The 27,423-nt window shown below is 41.2% G+C and overlaps 1 pseudogene; it reads right to left on the bottom strand.

The window, feature by feature from the left end:
- Nucleotides 1-3,758: 3,758 nt before the first annotated feature.
- On the bottom strand, nt 3,759-19,971 carry LOC101412326 (transcription initiation factor TFIID subunit 10 pseudogene; annotated as a pseudogene).
- Between the last annotated feature and the right edge of the window lie 7,452 nt (nt 19,972-27,423).

Genomic DNA, 27,423 nt, shown 5'->3' with positions numbered 1-27,423 from the left:
GAAATAATGGTTGATAAATTCACAAACCTAATCAGGGAGATGGATGTACATGTCCAGGAAGTGCAGTGCACCCCAAACAGTATTAATCCCAACAGGCCTACTCCAAGACATATACTTGCCGAATTATCCAATGCTCAAGGCAAAGAGAAAATACTGAAGGCATCAAGAGAAAAGAGAACCATCATATACAAGGGAAGCTCAATAAGATTACGTGCTGATTTCTCATCTGAAATCATGAAGGCAAGAAGGAAGTGTTATGACATAGTCAAGGCACTAAAATAAAAAAAAAAGTCCAGCCAAGTATACTCTATCTAGCAAAGCTAGCATTCAAAAATGACAGAAAGTTAAAAATATTCACAGATAAACAGAAACTAAGAGAATAGACTAATAAGAAACCTACCCTTCAAGAAATACTAAAGGGAGTTCTGCATGTTGAAAGAAAAAAAAACAAACAGGAGAGACAGAGTTGGACGAGAGTGTAAGAACAACTAAAAAGACAAAAAGAAATAAAAACTACATATGACATACACAAATCCAAAGAAAATATGGCTAATATAAGTAATTCCTTGAGAGTAATAACACTGAATATTAATGGATTATAATCACAGTTAAGAGACAGAGACTGGCAGAATGGATAAGAAAATATGACACTTCTATATGCTGTCTACAATAAACCCATCGTAGAACCAAGGATTCAAGGAAGGTCAAAGTGAATGGCTGGAAAACAATCTTATAACAAAATAGTAACCAAAAAAAGGGCAGGAGTAGGTATAAAAATATTGAACAAAATATACTTTAAATGCAAAACTATTGTGAGATATATTACTAAAAGGGGTAATCTTTCAACAAGAAAGGACAATCATAAACATTTCTGCATCTAATCAGGGCACCTCAAAATACATGAGGCAAACACTGGAAAAACTAAGTGGAGAAAGATGTCTGTATAATTATAGTGAGGGAATTTAATACACCATTATCATCATTAGACAGAACATCTTGAAAAAGACTCAATAAAAAACAAATCTTTGAATAATATATTAGAGGATATGGAGATAACAGACATATGAGTAACACTACACCCAAAATACAACAGGATATACATTCTTAAGCACACATGGATCTTTCTCCATATAGACCACATGCTAGACCACAGAAAAAGTCTCAACAAATTCAGAAAGATTGAAATAATACTAAATAATTTCTCTGACCACAATGGAATGTAGCTGGAAATTTGCAACCACCGAGAACCAGATTAGGCACAGAGATATGGAAGTTGAACAGCACATACTTAGACAAACAGCGGGTCAAAGAGGAAATCATAAAAAAATCAATAATTACCTTGAAACTCATGAAAATGACAACACAGCATATCAAAATTTATGGGATGCAGCAAAAGCTGTACTGAGAGGGAAATTCATAGCTATAAGTTGATGTATCAAAAAAGAAGAAAGAGCTAAAACCAAAGACTTAACTACCCACATGGAGGAATTAGAAAAAGACAACAAACCAACCCCAAAGGAAGAAGAAAGAAAGAAATAACGAGAGGGGATCTCTTTTCATAAGACTATCATGCTACTTTACTGGAATTGTAGTTGGTATTGGGGTTTCAGATATATTTAGGGGATTGAATCTTTTTACTGACAATATGATAACCAGGCCCTGAGCCTCAACAGACTCCAGCTCCTACAATCTGATTTATTGGACTCACCTCACTCAGCTAAGATGGAGTTAAAGAAGGACAACCACCACACCATGGAGCCTAGAGTGCCTACAACTGAAAGCAGGAGGATTGCATCCAGTAACCATGTGGAATCTGAGCCTCCTCTTGACATAGAGGTGCAACGGACACAACCAATCCAAGGACCTCAGAGAAAAGGTGGCATTGGAGTGGGAAAAGTGGACATGGTGGCTGATGGGTATGGGGAATGGCAGGAAGAGATGAGATGTGGAGGCGCCTTTGGGACTTGGAGTTGCCCTGGATGGTGCTTCAGGGGCAATCACCGGACATTGTTAATCCTCCCAGGGCTCACTGGATGGAATGGGGGAGAGTGTGGGCCATGATGTGGACCAATGACCATGAGGTGCAGAGATACCCAGAGATGTACTTACCAAATGCAATGGATGTGTCATGATGATGGGAGTGAGTGTTGCTGGGGGGGGAGGGGTGCAGTGGGGGTGGTGGGGTCGAATGGGACCTCATATTTTTTTAATGTAATATTTTTACAAAATCAATTAAAAAAAAAGAAATAATGAAGATTAGAGCTAATTAAATGAAGTAGAAAATAAGAAAGCACTGGGAAAAATCAAACAAAGAGCTGGTCCTCTGAGAAGATGAATTAAATTGGTCAACACTTAACCATACTAACAAAAAAAAAAAGAGAGAGAGAAGATGCAAATACACAAAATATGAAATGGGAAAGGGGATATCACCACTGACCCCAACAGAAATAAAGACTATCATTAGAGGAAACTTTGAAAAACTATATGTGAGCAAGAGGGACAATTTAGAGGAAATGGACAAATTCCTAGAAACACATAAGCAGCCTACATTGACGAAAGAAGAAACTGATGATCTCAACAAACCAATCATAATAAAGAAATATAATCAGTCATTCAAAACCTTCCAACTAAGAAGAGCCCCAATACAGAAGGCTTCATATGTGAATTCTACTAAACATTCCAGAAAGAAATAACCAATCTTTCCTAAACACTTCCAAAAATTTGAAATAAAAGCAACATTGCCTAACTCATTCTGTGGTGCCAATGTAAGACAACATAGGAATGGAAAATTACAGACCAATCTCTCTAATGAAACTAGATGCTAAAATCCTAAACAAAATACTTGCTAATTGTATTCAGTAACACACCAAATGAATTATATACCATAATCAACTGGGTTTCATCCCTGGTATGCAAGGATATTTCAATATAAGAAATTCAATCAATGTCATATACCACATAAACAGATCAAAAAGAAAAAGATCACATGATCATATATATAGATGCAAAAAAAAGCATTCATCAAAATACAGCACCCTTTCCTGAAAAACACTGCAAAAGATAGGAATAGAAGGAAATTTTCTGAACATGAAAAAGGGTATATACGAAAAACCCACAGCTAACATCATATACAGTGGTGAAATCCTAAAATCTTTCCCTCTAAGATTAGGAACAAGACAAGGATGATAACTATCATCCCTCCTATTTAACATTGTGCTAGAAGTACTTGCTTGAGCACTGAGGCAAGAACCAGATATAAAAAGCATCCAAATTGGAAAGGAAGAAGTCAAAATTTCACTATTTGCAGGCAACATGATCCTATATATAGAAAGCCCTGAGAAACCTACAAAAAAACTTCTAGAACTTATAAATGAGTTCAGTAAAGTTGCAGGTTATAAAATAAATGTGCAACATTCAGTAGCATTTCTGTACACCAATAATGAGCCATCTGAGGAGAAAATAAAGAAAAAAATACCATTTACAATAGTAATTTAAAAATCAAATACCTAGGAATTAATTTAACTAAAGATGTAAAAGACTTATACACAGAAAACTACACCATACTGTTCAAAGAAATCAAAGAAGACTTAAATAAATGGAATAATATTCCCTGTTCATGGATAGGAAGACTAAATATTATTAAAGTGTCTACCCTACCCAAACTGATCTACAGATTCAATGCAATCCCAATAAAAATCAACACATCATTTTTTTACTGAACTGGGAAACTATGAATTTTTTTTGGTCACAACAAAGTTTATTATGAAAACAGGCTGGTGTGGGGATATGGGGAAAAGTACATTTAGGTTGGGTAGCTCAGGTGAAATAGTGCGGCTTCTTCACATTGATGCCATACTCGCTGAAGGCAGGGGTCAGGTCCTCTGTGGTTAGAGTATGCTTGCGGTCCTTTCTCTTGCTTTGGGAGCTGCCAGAAGCTGTGCCCTTCATTTTGCAGTGCTGTAGGGCATCGCTGGCAGTATCTGAGATGAATTTCTTGGCACCTAGGGAGATGCCTGGGTCTGAGGTCTCAAAGCCAGATAGTAACCAGTCACTGCATCTGGGATCCTAGGCGTGTAATCCTCCAGCTGCATCAGGAAGTCCACCAGAGGTGTGCTGGACACCACCGGCTTCACCTCTCCGTTGGCCGCCCTCGGCAGCATGTAAACTCAGTTAGACATGGCAACCTCCGAGGGCGCCGCGCTGCACCGCCTCTCGACACTGGAGCCGCACCCTCACTCGCCCCACGCTGCTCAGCCGGCTCCCCAGGCCGCGCAGCCACGAGTCTCGAGCCCCAAACCGAGACTTCTGCCCCAGGCCCCCTGCTGTCCCTACGGGGTTGGCCTTGTTCTCCGCAGCAGCGCTGGCAGGCAGCGCGGAGGAGACCTAGACGGGGGTGCCGGCCCGGGCTGTGGTAGCAGAGGCCGGCGCCGCCTCTGGGTCTGCGCCCAGGCCGCTGCAGCTCCTTAACTATGAAATTTATTTGGAAAGTTAAGAGCTAAAGATATAAGGAAAAAGAAAAATGAAATCGGAGGAATCACACTACCTGACTTTTAAACATACTACAAAGCTATAGTGTTCAAAGAGAATGGTTTTGGCACAAGGATAGACATACTGGCTAAAGTAAATGAATTGAGAGTTTTGATATAGTTACTCGCATATACAGTCATCTGATATTAGACAAGGACACCAAGCCCACTCAACTGGGAGAGAAAGACCTATTCAACGAATGGTGCTTGGAGAACTGGACATCCATGTGTAAAAGAATGAAAGAGGAATAAATTCTCACATCTTATACAAAAATCAACTCAAGATGGAACAAAAATCTAAATATAAGAGCCAAGATCATAAAGATCTTGGAAGACAATGTAGGGAAGCATCTATAGGACCTTGTAAAAGAAATGGTTTCATAAACTTCATACCCAAAGAACGAGCAGTGAAGGAAAATTAGATAAATGGGACTTCCTGAAAATTAGAACCTTTTGCACCTCAAAGGAGTTTATGAAGAAAGTGAAAAAACAGCCTACCCAATGGAAGAAAATATTTGGTAATCATGTCTCTGATAGGAGCCTAATATCTAACATATATAAAGAAATCCTGTAACTTGAAAATAAAAAGACAAACAACTGCTTTAACATATAGGCAAGAGATTTGAACAGACACTTCTCCAAAGAAGAAATACAAATGGCTATAAAGCACATGAAATTTGCTCAACATCACTAGCTATTAGGGAAATACAAATAAAACCTACAATGAGATACCATCTTACACCCATTAGACTATTGGCTATTAAAAAAACAGAGGACTACAAGTGTTGGTGAGGATATGAGGATAAGGAGGAATAGGAACCCTCATCCACTGCTGGTGGGAATGCAGAAGGATCTAGCCATTGTTGGGAACATTTTGGTGGTTCCTCAAAAAACTAGCTACAGTTTTGCCAAATGACCCAGCAATTCCACTGCTGGATATATACCCAGAAGAATTGAAAGCAAGACATGAACAGATATATACACACCAATATTTTTAGAGGGATTATTCACTATTGTGAAGTTGGAATCCACCCAAATGTCCACAAAGAGATGAATGGATTAACAAAATGTGGTATATACAAAGAATGGAATACTACTCATCTGTCAGATGGAATATAGTACCAACACATGGGATAACATGGATGAATTTTAGGATTAAAGCAAGGCAGGCATTGAAGGACAAATACTACATGACCTCTCTGATATGAATTATGCAAATTAACCTGTCTCAGAGAGCTAGAGACTGGAAGATAAGCTTACAGAAAATAGGGAAGGCGAGGAAGGCTTTGAGCCAATGCCCACACATGCAAAACTTATGATAAAGTGTAGATAAGTAGCTGTGCAGTGAAAGGATAAGTCGGGGGTATAGGCATACTATTGGGTTGGACGCTGCATGCTTGACAGGGTCTAGAGTTGGGATGATGGGTCAGATGGTCCATGAAATTGGGGGTGGATTAGGGGAGAGCTGGTGAACACAGGAGATTGTCAGGTATATGGTTGAAACTATAATGTCAAGAAAACTCTTTAGAATACATAATAAGGAAGGTTTACTTGTTAAGGTGTTTGACGGGGGATATCTGGCTCAGGGCTCACCTGGGACAGGCTTCTAGGGAGTGCGTGAGTGCTCTTTTTGTCATGGTGTGTTATATCAGTGGAAGAAGACCCATACAATGAGCGGGAAAGTGTTATACTCCCATCCTGGGGAGGCCTGATATTATCAAACAGAGGGGAGGATGACTCTCGAGAGCATGGGTAGTTCCCAATGGGGGAGGACCGACTACTGTGTCAAGCCCCCAGCATTGTTGCAAGTATCTATGAATCTTGCCCTTCAAGCAGTTCAGCTTGGTTGTAACTGTGGGCCCTGAGGAGAGGGGGGAGATGAATTGAATAGAGGTAGAGGGTATAAATGGGGAGCAATGGATGTGTTCTGCATGATTGTGCAATGATGGATACAAGTAATTTTAATTTCACCAAAAATTTATAAAAGTGCAATTATAGTCTAAAATGTAAACCATAATGCAACCATGATTAGTATCTATATTTTAATATGTATATGTCATTTTTAGTAAATGTAACATCCACATGTAAAAAGATCATTGCTGGGGCAGGGGGAAAAGGGGGAGGTTATTGGGTATATGTGACTTTACTGTGACTACAAACTTTTTTGAAGGCTTAATTTTAAAAATGGGGTAAGGCATTGAGGAAGAAATGGAAGAGATTGTCTTCAATGAGGAAAGGCAAAATGTCAAAAAAATTTGTATGATATTATTCATTTTTTATACTCCAATTTATTTTTTTAATTTTATTTTAGTTTTTCTAAATTACTATTTATTTTATTTCTAATCTTTAAACCTATCATTATGATTTCATTTTCCAAATTGAATTTGGCAATATGTTAGGCTTCATTCTTGAATAAATTTTGGATCACAGAGGGATTCAAATATATCAGGGGAGGAGCACTGTTGTTGTGTGCCATTGATGGAAGAAGTATGGATTGGAGGGACTTCTCCAGGCATGCTTATAGGATATATAAATATATTTGGATGTTCATTGGGTGTTGACACAATGGGTAAAATTTCACATGACAACTGAGGGAGTATTGAGTTCCCATCTTGGGGAGCTCTGTCACATTCCAGAATGGAACAGCAACAATCCCCAAGTGCAGGGGCAAAGTCCAGTGAAGAAGGATGGTCCATTGAAAGGCCCTTGATACTGATGACCATGCTTATGAGTCTGTGTGCTTGAAATTTCAACTTGGCCTAGAGCTGCAGGGTGCCTAAGAGTTACCCCCTGGAGCCTCCATGTTGCTGAAATGTGGCCACTCTCGGAGCCAAACTCAGCATATAAATGCATTACCTTCCCCTCAGTGTGGGACAAGACTCCTGGGGATGAGCCTCCCTGGTGCTGAGGGATTACTACCAAGCACTAGCTGGTGATGCAATTAGAAAAAGACCTTGAATAAAAGGGTGAAATGGTAAAGACATATGAGTTTATATGGCTAAGAGACTTCAAAATGAGTTGGGAGTCATCACAGGGGTTGCGATTATGCATATGTTTTTTTTTCATATTTATTGAAGTTTAAATTGTGCTCACATCTATGCCATTTCTACATTTTTTACTTTACTCCACACATTGAACAGAGGACTAGAAAAAATGTCAAACACTTTGTGAATCACAAACACCAAAATTTAATTAGAATATAATTCGTATTCTAAGCATTCAATTTTGTCATGGTCAAATACATTGGATTTTATGTTTATATTTCTGTTCCTATAAGATATTCTGAACTCACATAAATTTGAAATTCTTTCCTTTTTCTTTAAGATTGACCTCACTAGTTACGTAGGTTGTAAAATAAACACTTGGATGTGACCAAGTAGATTATGTGATTTTCTAAATGAAAGGAAATACTATTAATACTGTTTATTCACAGTAATCACAGAGAACTGGATTAATGCTTGAAATATATCCAGAAGTGACAAGTTTACCTAACGTTTACTTGTATTAATATATGTGCTCTTTTTTGTCAGTAGTAATGGTTCATTATTTATTTTTATTCAAACTTTATTTTAAATTAAAAAAAATAACATAATGGGGTAGTGGCTGTGGCTCAATAATCTGGCCTCCTGTCTACCATATGAGATGCCCTGGGTTCACATCCTGGGGCCTTTTTGTTTTGTTTTGTTTTACACTTTTTAAATTAAAGTTAATAGGTCACAAAGAACCTTACATTAAAAAAAAACATTAAAAAAAACATAAAAAACATAAAATGTTCCCATAGACCCCACTCCCCATGCCCCAAGCCATCATTTTTGTAAATTGTATTTTTTGGAAGATACTTACATCACAAAAAATGTTACATTAAAAAAATATAAGAGGTTCCCGTATACCCCAATCACCCCACCCCACTCTGACCACACCAACAACCTCCTCGATCATTGTGGCACACTCATCACACTCCGTGAACACATTTTGGAGCACCACATAGATAATAGTTTACCCTGTAGTTCACACTCACCCCAGTACATTCAGTAGGTTATGGCTGGATATATAAAGTCCAGCATCTGACCCAGCATATCATGTAGGAAAACTGAAAGCCCCAAAAATGCCCTCTCATCACATCTCTTCTTCCCTCTCCCTGCCCTCAGCAACTACTATGGTCACTTTATCCACCTCAATGCTACAATTTCTTCTATTACTAGTCACAATAGTTTTATAGTAGAATATCAGTAAGTCCACTCTAATCCATATTTTATTCCTCCCTTCTTTGGACCTTGGGATGGTGATGTCCACTCCACCTCTAGATCAAGAGGGGGCTTAGGTTCCACATGGATGATGGATGTGATTCTTCTGCTTGCAGTTTTTGGCACTCTTGACTGCCTGGTGTGGTGTTTGACCACCTTCACCTCCCTGTTAGCTGACCTGGGTAAGTCCAATGAACCAGAGAGTAGGAGTCACAACTCTGCTGAGGGTCAGGGCGTAGCTGGCACATGGGCAGTCCAGAGATTCAAGACGCCTGAGTATGCACCATCACTAGCACCAACCACAGGTTCAGTAAAAGTGATAAAAGAGACATGTGTAGGAAGGTCACATCTGAGGTCATCTCCATCACACTCAGGAGCACAGCAGGACCCTAGAGAGAGCCAAAGTAGATACAACCCTAGGTGTTGGTTTTCCTGAAGGCTACAGAGATCCACAGGTATATGGTCATGGCAGATGGATTGGAATTCTGTGCAATGTCAGAGGGCCCGATTATGCACATCTTAGCAGGATCTCAGAAACAGCCAAAGTAGATGCAATCTCAGGTAATGGTGCTCCTCAGTGCTATGGAGACACCCAGGTTCTATGGTCATGGCAGATGGCTCTGCAGTGCAGTGCCTTTCCAGTGGGCCTTACTTTTGAATTTTTGCTCCTGAGTGTGATGGAGTTGGACTCAGATGTGACTTCTCTACACACGCTTCTGTCACTTCTGTCATTTTTACTGAACCTATGGTTGTTGCTGGGGTTGGCATATGCCCAGGAGATTTGAATGTCTGGACTGTCTGTGTGCCAGTTGGGCCCTGATCCTCAGCAGAGTTGCAACACCTACTTTCCAGTTCGTTGGACTACCCAGGTCAGATAACAAGAAGGTGAGGATGGTCAACCACAAAACCGAGGAACCAAGACAGTCTCCAACTACAAGCAGAAGAATCCCATCCATCAGCCATGTGGCATCTAAGCCCCCTCTCAGTTTAAAGGCTCAGTGGGCATCGCCATCCCAGGGTCCTCAGAAAGGAGGAATAAATTATGAATTAGAGTATATTTACTGGTATTCTACTATAGAATTATTGTGACTTTATCAGTGGAAGAAATTATATCATTGATGTGGAGACAGTGGCCACGGGAGTTGCTGAAGGCAGGGAAAGGGGAAAAGAATTGTAATATGGGGGCATTTTTGGGACTTTGAGTTGTCCTCAATGATATTGCAGCTATAGATGCAGGACATTATACATCCTGACATAACCCACTGAATGGACTGAGAGAGATTGTAAACTACAACATAAACTATAATCCATGCTGTGTAGCAGTGCTCCAAAATGTATTCATCAATTGCAATGAATGTACTACACAAATGAAAGAAGTTGTTGATGTGGGAGGAATGGGGGTTGTGGGGAATGGGATAATCAGAACCTATTATAATTTTAAATGTAACATTTTGTGTGATTTATGTATCTTTAAAAAGGTAATAATAAAAAAATAAAATAAAAGTAAATGGTGCAAAGTGTATCATTAACAATTGTGATTTAATATCACATTATATATTTATATATTGTCTAGATAATCTCAAGTGTTTGCTAATTTCTTCTCATATTTGATTAGCTTTTCAGTTAGTTACAAAAGTTTTGTTCCTAGATTATTTTTTTTCACTGATTCATTTGACATGTACTTTTTTTTTGGTCTTTATTTATTTTTTTAATGTTACATTCAAAAATATGAGGTCCCCATATACTCCCCACCTCCCTCACCCCACTCCTCCCCCCATAAAAACAACCTCCTCAATCATCATGAGACATACATTGCATTTGGTGAATACATCTCTGAGCACCGCTGCACCTCATGGTCAATGGTCCACATCATAGCCCACACTCTCCCACAGTTCAGCCAGTGGGCCATGGGAGGACATACAGTGTCCGGTAACTGTCCCTGCAGCACCGCCCAGGACAACTCCAAGTCCCCAAAATGCCCCCACATCTCATCTCTTCCTCCCACTCCCTACTCCCAGCAGCCACCATGGCCACTTTCTCCACACCAATGCCACATTTTCTTCGATTACTAATCACAATAGTTCATGAAGAGAATATCAATAAGCCCACTCTCATCCATATTATATTCCTCCATTCTGTGGACCTTAGAATGGTTGTGTCCACTCCACATCTATATCAAGAGAGGACTTAGATTCCACATGGATGCTGGATGCAATTCTAATGCTTTCAGTTGTTGGCACTCTTGGCTCCCTGGTGTGGTGGTTGACCTTCTTCACCTCCATGTTAGCTGAGTGGCGTAAGTCCAATAAACCAGAGTGTAGGAGTTGTAAGTCTGTTGAGGCTCAGGGCCTGGCTATCACATGGTCAGTCCCGAGATTCAGGTCCTCTGGGTATACATTAAACCCCAGCACCAACTACAGTTCCAGCGAAAGTAACAGGAGAGACTTGTGGACAAAGATCACATCTATGTCTAGCTCCATCACACAGAAACACAAACTCCAAAGTAGGGCCAACTGAGATGGACCTGAACTCCATCTGCCATGACCATAGAACTGTGGGTCCCTGTAGCCCTTAGAAGAACCAATACCTGGGGTTGTATCTGCTTTATCTGTCTCTGAGACTCTGCTGAGGTGTGCATAAGGGCAACCCCTCTGATAACCTCCTGGCTCTTTTTGGAGACTCATAGCCATATAAACTAATTTGTCCCTAGATTATTTGAAGTGTCAGTAATGCCATTTTCTCGTCACTCATTTGTGCTTGCATTATTCGCTTTATCTTCATTCTGCTATTTCTTTGCATGAAACTTTTCAAGAGATGTATCTACTTTGTGAAGATGAGTTGAGTTAAAATTAGATGATATATTTTTGCTCTTAGCCATCCTAGTGGGTGTGATGTGGTACCTCATTGTGATTTTCATTTTCATTTTCCTGATGACTAATGATGTTCAGAGACTCTCCATGAACTTACAGGCCCTTTGTCTATCATTCTTTACAGAAATGTATATTCAGATCCTTTGTCCATTTTTAGAGTAGGTTATTATATTTGTCTCTTCTGGATTGCAGAAATTCTTTTTCTAATCTAAATACAATTCTAGATATATGATTGGCAAATATTTTTTCCCAGTCTAAGTGTTGGTGAGAATGTGGAGAAATTGGAGCCTTCATACATTGCTGGTGGGATTGTAAAATGGTGCATTCAGTTTGGAAAACAGTTTGGCAATTTCTCAAAAGGTAAACCATAGAGTTACCATATGACCCATCAATTCCACTCTTAGGTATCACTCCATGAGAAATGAAAACATATGTTCACACAAAAACTTGTACATGAGTGTTCAAAGCGGCACTGTTCATAATACCCAAAAGTGGAAGTAATCCACATGTCCATCAAGTGAAGAATGGATAAACACAATTATTATATCCATCACAGAATAATAATCAGCATAAAAAGAAATGGAGTAAGATACATATTACAACATGGATGAACCTCAAAAACATTATGCTTAGTGAAAGAAGCCAAATACACAATGTCACATATTACATGATTCTTTTATATGAAATGTCCAAAATAAATCTATAGAGTCAGAAAGTAGTGGTTGCTTTGGGCTGGGGGGACAGTTGAGGTGAAATGGGAAATTACTGCTAATGGGAACAGGGTTTCTTTTTTTAAGTAATTTATTTTATTTTTTATTTTTATTTTTTAAGATTTATTTATTTCTCTCCCTTCCCCCAGTTGTCTGCTCTCTGTGTCCATTCACTGTGTGTTCTTCTGTAACTGCTTCTACCCTTATCAGTAGCACCGGGAATCTGTGTTTCTTTTTGTTGCGTCATCTTGTTGTATCAGCTCTCAGGGTGTGCGGCGCCATTCCTGGGCAGGCTGCAGTTTTTTCATGGGCAGCTCTTCTTAAGGGGCACACTCCTTGCGCGTGGGGCTCCCCTATGTAGGGGACACCCCTGCATGGCACGGCACTCCTTGCATGCATCAGCACTGTGTGTGGGCCAACTCATCACACAGGTCAGGAGGCCCTGGGTTTGAACCTTGGACCTCCCATGTGGTAGGTGGATGCCCTATCCATTGGGCCAAATCCACTTCCCCCGGGTTTCTTTTTAGGGTGATGAAACTATTCTTGAATCAGGTGGTAGTGATGGTAGCACAAATCCATGAATACACTAGAAACCACTAAAATATACACTTTAAAAGGATGACTTTTTTGGTAGTGAATTATACCTTATTAAAACTGTAATAAAAATGTGGTTGATACCTATAAATCAGTACCCATGAACTGTAGTACTGCTCAAAATGCTGACAATGCAGTCATGAAGGTGTTTTCTTTTTCATACCATATAACAATCATTCCCATTCACTCCGCTTTGGAGAACACTGTTCTAAAGCACTGTGCTCTAGTAGTCCACTGTATTTGAATTTAGTAAAAGTACACATCAGCCTAGCTAAGTCAGCACAGGTCCACTACTCAACTCCAGACAAGAGATCACAACTGAACATATAAGAAAGAGAGGGGATAATCAATAAAGTAAGGTTATGAGAAATTGGACTCTAGTGTGATGTAAAGCAAGGGGAGTGGGGTTCAACCAAGACAGAAATATGATCACCTATTCTAATGTAAGTGAAGGGAACAGGAATAGATGGCTGCTGACATAGGTAGTTATGTAGGTTTGATATCAAGTAATTGGGGAAATTTCCTTCTGATGGTTTCTATTGTGTGTGTGTGAGCATTATGAAGTTAAGTTTTATACTGAGAGTGAGGGGTAGTTGGTGAGGTTTATGAGATATATGAAGATAGTCGATTTTTTGAAGATAGTAGATTTTTGCAATAGTTGTTGTGGATGAATGAGAGGGAATGTTGACCAGAAGAATGGGGTGGAACTGCCAGGGACTGTGGTAGGGCTATTTGAGGTTAATAATAATGACCTTCCTTAAATGTAACTTTCTCAAGTGTTATTCAGCTGCTGAGTTTCAAGTACAAAGAAAGCAGAATGTTCCATTCATGCAGAGTTGGGGTGAAAAAAAAAAGAGGAAAGAAAGTTTGGGCAGGCCATTGGGAAGGGTATGACTGAACTGCTGAGCTATGCAATCCAAATGAGATAAGGGGGAAGGCAGAGGAAGGAAAGGAGAGACCAAAACAATTAATGGTTTATGAACCCTGTAGATGGTGGAGAATAGGTCGAGGAATCCAGAAAGAGAGGAGTTTGTGGTCAGAGAGTGGGATACTTGAAAATCATTGGTTCTGACAGTTTGAAAATAACAGGACCTGACATAGTCTATGATGTAACTATGGGAGAGGGTGGTTGAGGTGAAATGCGGAGAGGGTCTTTGTAAATAAGGTTAAGGAACTGGGAGATCAGGAAGGAGAGAGTGTGGTATGAGACTCAAAAGGAGGGAGGTTTTTTAGTTTTTTAGTTTTTGTTTTGTTTTACAAGAAAGTGGGGAAATCATGGTCTGGATATTTTTGCTCCAAGGTCTGGAGCAAAAATGATATCATCACCATCTAGACCTTGAATAACATGAAGTAGATGAGGTACATTAGAGAATAAACAACCTCAGCTTTCATTTAAGGGAGTCACAGAGACGTGGTATTCTGAAAGGGAGCCTGGAAGGCATACTGGCAAGCAAAGGAGAGGCAGGAACACTGCAACAATTTGTCATGAGAATGCAAAAAACACAATAAATTATGAGCATTTTAAACAACCATCGCAGCTCTAGAGCCTCTATATTGCAGTAAATGGATAGTACACACTTTGAGAAACAAACTATATCATGCCATAAAGAGAATGTATGAATCATCACACCATATAGATAAAGAAGTAAAGCCTAGAGAGGAAAACAGACTTGCCTATTGCTCCTCTGAGAGTAAATGTCATTTTCCCTATAACTGGTTACCAACTTTTTTTATCTTTTCCAGTGGTGCTTAAATGATGATGTAAGAGCTAATAACCATTTTAATTTTTTTTCTGGCCACTGGGAAACTAAATGTGGACAGCTCTGCAAGGAAAGTTTATGCTCTATGACTCCTTTATTCTGCCCTCCAAAAGCAGATCCCTCGAAAGAACCAGCTTCTTGGTTCAGCTCACATAGCTTTTGAAATATAAAATAGAGAGTTAGGAAAACTCTGGACACTCCCATGGCTGGTACGCCTGAGAGCTGGAATCTACCTCCTTCCCGTTTGAATCTGGGTAGGTTTATGAATTCTTTGATCAATAGAATACTGGGAAAATGATACAATGTGACTTCTAAAGCTGGGTCATAAAAAACCTTGCACCTTCCTCCCAAGTTGCTGGAATATTAGCTCTTGGAAATCTGAGCTGCCACACAAGATGACCAATTACCCTGAGGCCACCATGCTGGTGAAGCCATGAGCAGGTGTTCTGCTGGACAGTCCCAGCCAAGCTTGGCCTCCTAGCCATCCCCACCAAGGCACCAGATATGCAAGTGAGGCTCTCATGAGACCTCTGGACCAGCCCACAACCAGCTGAATGCCACTGATTGACCAATGTTGAGGTCCTGTGAATATAAGGATCATCCAGAGAAAACATGCCTAAATTTCTGAACCATGGAATTGTGGGAATACTGTAAAACGGATATTGTTTTAAGCCACTGAGTTTTGGGGTAGTGCGACAATTTGAAGTTCTTTTATGAATCCCAAAAAGAGAAAGATTATGTTTTTGAACTTATCCATTCCTGTGGGCATGAGACCCTTTTGACTGGACCACATCAGTTAGCCATGACTCAGACTGAGTCTCTGTGCTCTTCCTGGGTGTGATAAAAACAGAGACACACAGGAACAGGAAACTGCCATAATATATTGATCCTGCCATGTGAGAAAGAGGACTGCAGGAAAATAGAGAAGTCCTGAGAGGCTGAGAGAGATCCCAGAGATTGGAACACAGAGGCACAGAAAGAAGCCCCTGAGGGACTGGGCCCATGGAGCAGCCCACTGCTGAAGAGACAAGCCATATGCCTAATATCTTACAGCTGAGCTTGGGAAGAAAGCAGAGCAGCTGAGACTGAGAGAGGAGACCCAGGAAGAAACAAGACCTATGTCTGGTTCCCTAGAGCTGAGCTCTAGGAGACAGAAGATTTTGGAGGGGAAGGCAGAGACCTTGGCGGAGATTGGTAGCCATCTTGCTTCACCATGTGGCAAAACCCTGAAAAACAATCTTTGCTTATGCCTTGATTTGGACATTTCATGGCACTGGAACTGTAAGCTTTTACCCCAAATAAATCCCCTTTATAAAAGCCAGCATGTTTCTGGTACTTTGCATTGGCAGCCCTGTGGCAAACTAAGATGGGTAGTTTGTAGTGCAGCAATAGTTAATCACATCACAGGACCAGAAGAAGCAAATAGTCAGTCCCATCTTTCTACTAGTCTCATCCCCTGCTGCATACCCCACCCCTATTCTCCCCTGCACTGCAGACATACAAGACTCTTGGCCATTCTGAGTGTATCTTCCACTGTCCTGCCATGTGTCTTTCCTCTTGCTATTCCTTTCACTTGAACTACCCTTCTAATCTCCCAAGTGAACTTTCACTTACCACTCAAGGCTCAGGTTAGAGGTCAGCTCATTTATGCCTCCTTTCCTGATAGCTCCAGGGGCTAGAAGAGCTCCTTTTATCATGAACTGACAAGAAGTTTGTTTACCCCTCCATCCAGCACCTATTTCAGGATCATGATCCATTGTGGTCTACATGTCTCTACTCCTAGACAGCAACCTCCTTGAAGGCAGGGACAAGGTCTTGTTCTGTTTGGCATCTTCTCTAGTGCCATGCATGGTGCCCAAGTGGGTTCCCAGAATGTGTGAAGGCCAAAGAAGAGGTTCTGATCTGGTGTGACCCATTCCTGAAAGAGAAGGCAGTCTAGGTAGGGAGTGGTGGAAGTTATGGTATGGTGAGATCAGGTTTAACTGGCAGTTTCTTATTTCCACCTGTGTACAGGCTTGACTGTCATGGACAATGGGAATAAGAACCTTGCCCAAGGACTGGGCACACAGCAGTAACTAAGGATATTCTTGAAAAAATTGACTCTTCTTCAAGTGATCATCCTATCTTCTGAGAATCTCCTACTTTATTGTGTGGTTTTCAGGGTTTTACTTGTAGGTGATATCAGAGATGGTAGGTCAAAGCAAGTAGGCGACTGTGGAAATATGCCACCATGTGCTACCAAGTAGTTAGAGGTTTTTAATAACTCTTCTCATGTCCCACCAATGAGTCTAGAATGAGCCCTCAAGTCTGAATTTATGAGTCTGGAAATCCTGGCTTGAAGGTTGCAGTCTTGAACTCAGAGAGAAATGAAAGCCATTTAGAGATAGAGAGAGGAAAAAGAAAGCCTCCACAGACCTAGAAGCCTTGCTTAAAGAGGTTGAAACCCGACAGTCATTCCCTTAGTTCTGGGGACCTGGTTCACAGTTTGGCATGGAATCTGATTGCTCCCAGCTCTTCCACCTCTCCTGCTTGAGCAGTGAGAAACTGCCAAATCTTTGGCCTGACTCCTGAGACAGGGCAGCTTGATTGGCCACAAGACTTTGAACAAATCATTCCCATTACAGGATCCTGGTTTTCCATCTGTAAAATGTGGCATCTCAGTGGATGGTCTCTGAGGGTCCTTCCTGTCCTGATTCTGGCAGCAGTAGCTGGAATTGAGACTGAGACTGAGACTGAGACCTTTCTCTTTGGCAAACCCTGGCTTCTGGCCACCCTCTGAAAAAAGCTTTGGCAGGTTTTCAGAGACAGTTTGGGACTTTTTCCTTGGCCAGACCAGGAGGCCAATTAACAGCAGGTTAAACACGCTCCAAGGTGCCCAATCTACTTGTTTACTGAGTCATTATTTGATGAGGCCAATTAAGAGTACCTCCCAGTGAGGTACCCATGGTGTGAAGGTGACAATGTGCAATTAAAAACAAGCCTCCTTGTTGATACAGGTGATAAGTGGCAGTGACCTTACAAGCAGAATAAAAACCTGATCCAGCCCCTTTGTTTCATACACAGATAAAGCATTCAGGGAAATTTAGAACTCGGGAGAAGGGAATGTACTGAGAGAGAAAAATGCTTTGCAAGCCTTCACGTGACTAATGCAGCATTGGAAAGTCCTAACTATTATCATCTTTGTGGCATTACTAGAAGCATGTTTCTGACCTTGAATGGGGAGCCACTCCCTTAGAGACGCCATGGGGCTAGTTCCAGCCTGTGCTGTGGGTATTTTGGGGGAGACCAAGAAACAAAGGTCAGCATACCCATAAAGCAATATCTATTGATCTGAGCTCTAATAATCTGAGGGAGTTAAGGAAGGCATTCACACACCCAAAGACATGTGCAGCCTAAAACCTCCAGGTTCTTCAACCTTGAGAGTGCTGCAGTCCATGTTTTGACTATGTTCTTCTCTGTGCATGAAAGGCAGGGCAGGAAATGGCCTGCACTGTGTACAATTGAAAGAACATGAAATCTTGAGTCGGATATTCCTGTACTAAAGACTCCTGATTTCTCACCAGCTGACTTGACTTAAGCTGGCCTTTTAGCCTCTCTGAGTCATACCCCCTCAGCTGGTTAGTAAAATGACTGTGATGATAATCCATAAATCACAGGGATTTGCGCCAAGTTTGCCACACTTTGGGAGCACTAAAAAGCTACCCAGGGAGGCAATGCAAGGACACCTCTGAGGGGACCCCAGTTCCTGAGATGGGGATGGCAAGGTTTGGCATTTCCCACTCCAACTCTGGCCTCCATACGAGACAGTATGCATTAAGTAAGGCTTGGAAATTTTCCTACCCTGGAGAATAAGAGGGAGACATGTGGGAGACAGCAGTTGCACGTGGGATACAGCAGCTGCCAAGCCAGGCTCTGTGTCTGAGAGGCAGAAGAGGCCTTGCTTAGCAAGGCCACTAACCAGGCAAGGCATCATGACACTACTCGATCAGGGGAGAAACAGTGATCACACATGTGTGTATTAGTCCACCATGGCCTAACAGCTCTAATCTTTGTTTTAGATCTGTCTCAGGCTGAATCCCAGGTAAGGATCTATCTGTGCTGCCTAATGCATTAGTCCTTTACTAAAAATTTACTCCCTCTATTAATTTCAAAGTAGTTTTAGGGTTCCCAAAATAAACAAACTTAATTTACAAAATCTTGATGGGGAAACACTACATTTACAGTGTATCTCACACTATCAAATGTTTATGAATCCCCCAGGGATCATGTTGACATGCAGATTCTGATTCAGAGGGTCTGTGGCAAGCCTGTGTGCTTTCAACAAGCTCCCAGATGGTGCTACTGCCCTGGTCTTGGGCCACAGTTGGGGCAGCAAGGGCCTAAGCGATGTTTAATCCAAACCTTCTATGAGCAAGGTGAGGGCAGCCACCCAGTGTCACAGGAAATGACAAGGTGGGAGCATGACCCTCAGGCACCTGGTAAATAATGGTCATAATAATAACCACAGCACTAGTTCAAAGTTGAGATATCAGGGTACAATTGAAAACACTAATCTTCCCTTATGGAGTTCAGAACAAGAAAGGGAGACACCTGAGCTCAGACACCTGGAGATGTATGTAAAGGCTCCATTCTTGATGAAACCTGGCTGGGAGGCCTTACCTTCCATGGATAATCACAGTGGACTTGCCAGATCCTCCCATAAATTCCAAAGATGAGCCCACCCAGCTGTTGGTTCAGCTGGCAAATGCCCAGCTTTTTCCTTGGGTGAGGCCCTTTTCCAATGGGCAGTGAGCAGATAATAAAAGTGTTGTAACTTCCTGAAAATGGACTGGTTCCCAAACCAGAGAGGGAGGAGGGAGCTGCATGGGCAAGACATGTTCAGCTCCTTCTTTTGAACCCCACTCATCAGTTACTCTTCCATTCTTGGGGAGGAAAGAAGGAAAAGGGGAAAAAGTGGGTAGGAGTGTCGCCTCTGAAGTACATCAATATGTTACTGTGAAATCAGAGAAGTGGAGATTCCCATTCACCCTACATCTTTTAATGGCATGGCAAGCCAGGCTCTGTGGTGCCAGGGCTTTGAGAAGCAGTAGCTTCTTGCCACCTCCCTGTGTCTCCCCTGTGGTTCTGCAATCTGTTCACCTCACCATGACCAGAGTGGCCACGTTCATCATGAAGTGGATCTGGTCATGCCTATGTTCAAAATTTGTCAATGTCTTCCAGTCAGGTGCAGAATAAAACCCAAAGGCATGACTTGATCTTACCCTCATTTCCTCACCCACCCATTGTTACTGTTGAACACCCAGGGCTTGCTCATTTTGCCTCACATCTTTCATCAAATGTAACCTCCTCAAGCTGCCAGTTACATAATCTCTCAAACACCTGTCTTTACATTGCCCCCTTTATCTCCATTCTCCCTTCTTTATAATACTTATTATTATCTGAAATTATATTTTTAGTTTTTTTTACTCAAAGCTTTTCATCCTCCCCCAATGTAAATATGCACACATACACTAAAAAGTGAGCTTTCTCAAGGCAGGGACTTGTTTTGTTTGCCACAGTAGTTCCTGCTAGAGCACTCATCTCTATGTGTTGGTAAATGAATGAATCTTCAAACATCCATAAGAGATAAATATTATATTATCTGACTTAACAGGTGAAAATCCTGAGGCATGGCATGGTAAGACAATATCCTCAAGCCCACCTATCTTCTCTCAGGCTCTGAATCACTCAATCATCCTGCCCTTCTCTCATAGTTTTTCCAAGTCCTACCACCTAGATGTGTCTGTTTAGGTGTAGGGGATTTTTAAAAAATTTTATTGTTATTTTTGAAGATACACACATCACAAAAAATGTTACATTAAAAAATATAAGAGGTTCACATAACCCCACTTCCCACCCCCCACTCCTACCACATCAACACCTTCTTTCATCATCATGGCACATTCTTTGCATTTAGTGAATACATTTTGGAGTGCTGCTGCACCACATGGATTATAGTTTACATTGTAGTTTACATTATACCCCAGTCCATTCAGTGGACTATGGCAGGATATTCAATGTCCAGGATCTCTCCATGCAATATTATTTAGGATAACTCCAAGTCCCAAAAATGCCCCCACATCACATCTCTTCTTCCCTCTCTCTGTCTTCAGCAACTACCATGGTCACTTTCCTCACATCAATGTTACAGTTTATTCTATTACTAGTCACAATAGTTCAATAGTAGAATACCAGTAAGCACACTCTAATCCATATTTTATTCCTCCTTCCTGTGGACTCTGGGATGGTGATGTCCACACCACCTCTATATGAGAGGGGGCTTAGATTCCACATGGTTGATGGCTGCAACTCTCCTCCTTGGAGTTGTAGGCACTCTTGAGTCCCTGGTGTGGTGGTTGACCACCTTCATCTCCTTATTAGCTGACCTGGTAAGTCCAAAAAACAAGAGAGTAGGATTTGCAACTGTGCTGAAGCTCAGGGCCCATCTGGCACATGGCCAGTCCAAAGATTCAAGTCTCCTGAGTATACACCAACCCCAGTAACAGCCACAGGTTCAGTAAAAGTGACAGAAGAGACATGTGTAGAAAGGTCACATCTGGGTCCAACTCCATCACACGCAGGAACACACATTACAATTAGGTCCCACCGACAAGGCACTGAGCTCCAGAGCCATCTGCCATGACTTAGAACATGTGTGTTTCCATAGCCCTCAAGAGTACCAGTACTTGGGGTTGCATCTGCCTTGGCTCCCTCTGGAGTCCTGCTGAGGCGTGCACAAGTGTGACACCTCTGATGACCTCCAGACTTTTTTTTGGAAGACTCATAGCCATATAAACTCATTTGTCTTTACCATTTCCCCCTTTTTTTCATGGTCTTTTTCTAGTTGCATCACCAGCTGGTGATTGATAATAATCCCTCGGCACCAGGGAGGCTCATCCTTGGGAGTCATGCCCCACGCTGGGGAAAGGTAATGCATTTACATGCTGAGTTTGACTTAGAGAGTGGCCACATAGGGACAGCATGGAGACTTTCAGTGGACGACTCTTAGGCACCCTGCAGCTCTAGGCCTAGTTGAAATTTCAGGCACACAGCTCATAAGCATAGTCATCAGTATCAAGTGCTCATCATTGGGCCATCCTTCCTCACGGGTCTTTGCCCTTGCACTTGGGGGACTGTTGCTGTTCCATTGGAGAATGTGACAGAGCTCCCCTGGCTAGGAACTCAGCACTCACTCAGTTGTCATTTGTAACTGTAACTACTATGAAAATACCCAATGAATAGCCAAATATTTTTATATACCCAATATACATGCCCTGAATAACATCCTCCCAACCCTGTTACCCCATCAATAACACTCCACTCCAGCATTCCTCTCCTTCCATAGTTGAACTCCTTTGTGACCAAAAACTTCTTCAAAAATGAAGCCTATTATATTGCCAAATTCAATTTATAGGAAAATGAAATTGTAATGATAGGTTTAAAGATTAGAAATAAAATACATACTAATTTAGAAAAACTAAAATAAAGTAAAAATAAATTGGAGTATTAAAAATGAAAAATATCATAAAACTTTGCTTTTGACATTTTGCCTTTCATCACTGTAATAGGTTTTGCCCTGTAGGTACAGTGGTAAGGCAATTTCTTTCATTTCTTCCTCATTGTCTACAACTTTTTTTTTAAATTTTAAATTTTGTCTTCAAAAAAGTTTTAGATCACAGTAGAGTCTCATATATCATATAGGGGACTCCCATATATCCATCATAAAATCCTTTTCCCCCTCCCCCAGCAATGATCTTTTTACATGTTTATGTTATATTTGCTGCAGCTGATGTACAGATATTGAAACATAGCTAACAAACATGGCTCCATTTTAGATTACTTTATGGTTTATATTTTAGACTAGAATTTTCTAAATTTTTAGCTACATTATGGTTTACATTTTAGCCTATAGACTTTTATACATTTTTGCTGAAATTTAACATGTCCTATATCCATCATTGCACGATCTTGTGGAACACTTCCATTGGCCCCCAGTTACCCTTCTTCCATCTATTCTATTTCCTCTCCCCCTCTCCTCAGGACCCACAGTGACAACACACTTCACGGCTTGAAGGTCCAGATTCACAAATACTTGCAACAATGCTTGGGGCTTGACATACTAGATTGTCCTCCCCCATTGGGAGCCACCAATTCTCTTGAGAGACACAATTCCCTCTGTTGGAGAACATCAGGTCTCCCCAGGATATGGTACACCTTCCCCTCATTGTATGTGTCTCCACCCAATGATACAATGCACTATGACAAGATGAGCACACACACATACCCTAGAAGCCTGCTCCTGTGCCAGATGCCCCTCATTAAGTACTTTAAACAAGTAATCCTTCCTTATTATATTTTCCAGAGAGTTTTCCAGCACTATAGTTTCAGCCACATATCCAAAAATCTCCCATGTTCAACTGTTTCCCCCAATATTTTGGGCCATCTGACCCATCCTCTTAACCCTAGCCCCCCTTAAACCTGCAAGGTCCCACCCAAAATTATCCCTATGCCCCAGTCTTATCCCTTTCCTGTACAAATACTTACCTCTACTTTATCATAGATTTCCCCCATGTAGGTGTCAGCTCACAACCTTCCTCTCCACTCTAATTTCCTGTAAGCCTATCATCCAGTCTTTTGTTCTCTGAGACAGCTTGGTTTGCTTATTTCCTATCATAGAGGTCATGTAGTATTTGCCTTCAATGCTTGGGTTGCTTCACTCAATATAAGGTCCTCAAGATTCATTCATGCTATCCATGTATTTGTACTGTATTTCATCTTTAAGCTGAGTAGTAATCCCATGCATGTATATACCACATTTTGTTTATCCATTCATCTGTTGATGGGCATATTGAGTTAATTCCAACTTTTGGCAATAGTGAATAATGCCGCTATGAACATTGGTGTGCATATCTCGGTTTGTGATCTTGTTTTCAGTTCTTCTGGGTATATATTCACCAGTGGAATTGCTGGGTCAGATAGCAAACCTATATTTAGTTTTTTGCGAAACCACAAAACTCTCCTCCAGAAGGGCTGGATTCTTGTGCATTCCCCCCAGCAGTGGGTGAGTGTTCCCATTCCTCCATATCCTCTCCAATCCGTGTAGTCTTCTGTTTTTTTGATAGCTGCCAGTCTTATGGGAGTAAGATGGTATCTCATTATAGTTTTGATTTGCATTTCCCTTATTGCTAGTGATTTAGAGCATCTTTACATGTGCTTTTTAGCCATTTGTATTTCTTCTTTGGGTAAACATCTGTTCAAATCTCTTGCCCATTTTGTAAATGGTTTGTTTGTCTTTTTATTTTAGAGGTATGGGAATTCTTTAAAAATGCAGGATATTAGTCTCCTTTCAGATATAGGGTTACCAAATATTTTCTCCCATTGAGTGGGCTCTCTTTACACTTTCTTGACAAATTCCATTCAGGTACTAAATGTTTTAATTTTGAGGAGGTCCCATTGACCTATTTGTTCTTTTGCTGCTTGTGCTTTGGGTTTCAAGTTCAGGAAGTCATTTCCTAATACAAGGTCCTGTAGAGGCTTTCCTACATTGTTTTCCAAGGTCTTTATGGTCTTGGTTCTTTATTTAGGTCTTTGATCCATGTAGCAGTTTAATATTATTGATGAATTCCCATTTTTTAAATTATGGGATTAATTTTTGGAGGTTGGAATTATTGGATTATGTTTGTAAACTGATCTGTACCTGGGCATAATTGAGTTATGATTAGGGTGTTGAGTCCCCACCCACTAAGCGGTGGGAACTCATAGATAAAAGGCATGGCAAAGAACAGATGTGAGAATTCCTAATGTTGGAGTTTTGACGTTGGAGTTTGATGCTGAAGACTTAAGCTGGAGCCCTGGCATGTAAAGTCACAAAGGAAAGAGAATATAGCCCCAGGAAGAAAGGAACCTTGAACCCAGAGAAAAGCAAACCCCAGGAATGTAGGAACCCAGGAAGCCTGAACCTTCACAGACGTCAGCAGCCATCTTGCTCCAAATAGACTTTGGTGAGGGAAGTAACTTATGCTTATGGCCTGGTAACTGTAAGCTCCTACCCAAAATAAATACCCTTTATAAAAACCAACCAATTTCAATGTCCCTTTCGGTGACTAATACAGAATTTGGTATAAGGAGTGGGGTTGTGCTTTTGCAATTACTGAAATGCTGGAATGGTTTTATAAATGGGTAAGGAGGTGGTGGACTTGGCCCAGTGGTTAGGGCATTCGTCTATCACATGGTAGGACCGTGGTTCGAACCCTGGGTCTCCTTGACCCTTATGGAGCTGGCCCATCCACAGTGCTGATGGGCACAAGGAGTGCCATGCCACGCAGGGGTGTCCCTGCATAGGGGAGTCCCATGTGCAAGGAGTGCATCCCGTAAGGAGAGCCACCCAGCATGAAAGAAAGTGCAGTCTGCCAGAAATGGCACTGCCCACATGGAGAGCTGACACAACTAGATGATGCAAACAAAAAAAAAGAAACACAGATTCCCATGCCGCTGACAACAACAGAAGCTGACAAAGAAGATGCAGCAAATAGACACAGAGAACAGACAACCGGGGTGGGTGGGGGGGAAAGGAGAGAAATAAATAAATAAATAAATCTTTAAAAATAAATAAATAAATGGGTAAGGAGTATTTTTTGTAGGAATTGTGAGATGCTTGATGGAAAAGGCCTAGATCACTTTGAAGAGAATGTTGATAGCAATATGGATGCTAAAGAGACTTTTTATGAAGTAAATGATGAAAGTATTATTGGAAACTGGAGGAAAGGCAATCTGTGTTTTAAAAGTTGCATAGAACTTAGCAAGATTGACTTCTGGTGTTTTATGGGAGGCAGAATTGGAGAATGGTGAGCCTGGGCATTTAGCAGAAAAAATTTCCAAAATAAACCCAGACAATGCAGCTTGGCTTATGCTTGCAGCTTAGAGCAAACTGCTATATGAGAGACATATACTAAGGACTGAACTGTCTGGCACAAATAAAACAGAAACTAATTCAGAAATTCCAAGCCTCTGGAAATCAAGCTCCCAGAAGAAAATGTCCCATTGGAGGTCTTAAATAACTTGGAACTTGTGAATCAATATTGAAGATGCAGTTATTTCAGAAAGACTTGTTGGAAATCTTACTGTCTGATGACGTGGACCCTTACTTATTGCATGCTAAACCAACAAGATTTTTGAGAGCGCTGTATGAACAAAACCACTGTCAGCTTGGACTAAAAGGGACATGGAAAGTAGAGACTTAAGGAGAAAGAGCTTTGAGAGGAAAATCATGGAAGCTGATATCTAGAATTAAGACTTCACCTTGAGTCAAGAGAGAAACCCCACCCATGTGTACAGAGAGGGTGAGTTTGCACCAGCAGTTGAAGAAGGTGGGTGTTTCCACCTGATGTTCTGGGAGGATTATGCCACCCCAGGGTACCTAGAGGGTGGTGCACATTCCACAAGGATCATGGTGCTTAAGGTCAGCACCCCACAAGTCTGAGAGGGGTGGACCTGTCTCCCATGGATTGGGGAAAGCCAGGTGGTCAACTCATTCCTCAGAGGGTTGAGCCTGCATGTCAAAGGCTAGGGAAGGTCAGGTTGTCAACTTGTTGCTCTGAGTGGGTTGAGCCTGTTTGCCAAAGGTTAGAGGGAGTGATGTCTTCATGTCTCTGTTCTAGGGGGGTTAAGACTCTAACCCAAAGATTGGGTAAAGTGTGGCAATCTCCCCAACACTCTTGGAGGATGAGGTCTGCAGATTGGTCAACACTCAGATGTTTGATGAGGGTGGAACCAAGAAAAAGGCCTTTGAGCAAGCATGTGGAAAGCGTGGGTTCCCATAAGGCACCAAGGAGAACAAATTGTAATCTTAAGAACGACTCTCAGACTGAAATCAAATGGAGAATGCCCTATAAGTTTACTGAACTGTAGAGGAACTATGACTCATGTTTTCCTCCCAATTTCCCCTTATTGTAATGAAAATGCTTTCCTTTGTCTATCCATTTTTGTTTTGGGAAAAGATAAATTGTTTTGTAAGCTTCAGAGGATTATAGCAGATGGGACTTTGCCCCAAGACAAACTGTATTTCCTTAAATTGATTGTGATATAATTTAGTATTTGCATTGTTATAGATTTAAGTTTTTTCAAATATTGTAATGTCTTTTTGGAATTCAGAGGGTGGAGTGTAGCAGTTTGATATGATTATGAATTCCAAAAATAGATATTAGATTATGTTTGTAATCTGGTCTGTACCTGGGCATGATTAAGTTATGATTAGAGCTTTGATTAGGCCACATTGTCAGGGCGTTGATAAAAGATAAAGGCCTGGCAAAGGACAGAGTTGAGGGCTTTTGATGTTGAAATTTGATGCTGAACCTGGAGCTTCAGGGAGAGAAACAACCATTTGCCTTATAGTCTACAGCTGACCTTGTGGAGAAAACAGGAGCTGAGCCCAGAGGAACCCAGGAAGCCTGAACCCTCACAGCCGTCTGCAGCCATCTTGCTCCATCATGTGGAAATAGAATTTGTTGAGGGAAGTGGCATGCTTTATGGCCTGGTGTCTGTAAGCTCCTACCCCAAATGACAATCCTTTAAAAAAACCAACCAATTTCTGGTATGTTACATCAGCACCCCTTTGGCTGACTAATACAGGGGGAAAAGACCACTGCACTGGGAAATAATAATAGTCTCTTCCACAAATGGTG

This window comes from Dasypus novemcinctus, chromosome X (genome assembly GCF_030445035.2).
Source record: "Dasypus novemcinctus isolate mDasNov1 chromosome X, mDasNov1.1.hap2, whole genome shotgun sequence".
NCBI lineage: Eukaryota > Metazoa > Chordata > Mammalia > Cingulata > Dasypodidae > Dasypus > Dasypus novemcinctus.
Note: the sequence above shows the minus strand (reverse complement) of the source record. Positions and strands in the feature narration are given on the sequence as shown.